Below are 1,390 nucleotides of genomic sequence, written 5' to 3' on the forward strand. Positions count from 1 at the left end.
GCGTGCACGCAGAAAAAGAGGCTTCAGGAAGGTGTCTTGACCAGGAGGCTCTGGCAAGTCACTGCTTCAAAGTGCTCGTGGTCACCAGCTCAGACAGCTCTCCCGCTGCCGGAACACGGGCTGATCTCGCCAGCCGCTTCCCAGAGCAGCCCAGCAGCACTGCGGATGAGATCAGGGGTAGTATGTGCTGTGCCCGTAACGCTGACGGCCACGGCGGACCCAGGCCACCATGGGAAATGGCTGGCAAGGGAAGGAATAGATACCAGTCCACACCAGTGTCTGATGTGCTCCAGTTGCTGGCTGAGTAACAGCACAGGAACGGTCACAAACTGCTGCTGCCACAACAGGACCTTGTCACGTCACGACAGCTCCTTTCCCTTGGGTGACCCTGGCTCAAACGGCTCCGAAATACCCATCTACAGCCCAACGACAGAGAAGCAGCAGCCACGCCAGGTTCACCATCCAGACTAGCTGCTAAATCTATGATACACCCCAAGACCCTCGCTGCCACCTGCCCAGGCGAGGACGAGATCCAGGGGTGGCTGTAGTGCTGTGTGACAGCCAGGATGGCCGGGAACGAAAGACACGGATACCTATGTGATCAGGGCAGAACCCCAAATCCCATGTATTTCTAGAAGAAAGGCATGCATGGTGGGGAAAGGGAAGTTTGCCTTACTCTGGAGAAAAAGAAGTGAGGATGGCTAGAATTGCTTCCAGAAGACCAACCAGAAGTCGCAGAACTGGATGGAAACCCTGCAGCACTACCAGGGCAGCACACGCGCTAGTGCAGAGCTCTGGTTCTGCTTTCCAAGTCCTGATCCTCGTAGCTATCAGTGAACTACTAAGACTAGAGCAACTCCGTATGGTGTAGACAACTTCAATGCAAACACAATCCAATGTCTAAGTACATAGAAGCCGAGGCAGACTTCATAAAACCCACGGTAACGCAGAGAAAAATGAAAGACTGGGAGGGCATTGCCCTTCACTTCCAGATACTAGAGTCATCACTTCTCCTGGCTTGAACCCCACCAGAACAGACGGCTGGGTGTAGCGCTGGGTGGGAAAGGTGCCCCAAGATGAAAGTGCAGAGGGAACGTGGCTGCAAGACTGCTTCTGTGCAGGTCTCAAATCTTACCGTCGCAGGGTCAAACTCGCAAGAGGAGCACGTACATGGGACGGGGGAAGGAAGAAGGGCTGGGGGCAAAGAGTTATTCATGCTTAGACAACCTTTCCTCAGAGGAGCAATCAAGCCTACCACCTTCTTTGGAACAAACCAAGCTGAGGAAGAAAAGCTGGAAGGAGAAGCCAGTTTACTGGTTACAGCATTTGCCAATTTCCATTCTGCTGCTTTTCCTTCTCCCCTGCACCTGCCTGTCCCTAACCTGATGGT

This window comes from Pterocles gutturalis, unplaced genomic scaffold (assembly GCF_000699245.1).
Source record: "Pterocles gutturalis isolate BGI_N339 unplaced genomic scaffold, ASM69924v1 scaffold2811, whole genome shotgun sequence".
In the NCBI taxonomy this organism is placed as follows: domain Eukaryota; kingdom Metazoa; phylum Chordata; class Aves; order Pterocliformes; family Pteroclidae; genus Pterocles; species Pterocles gutturalis.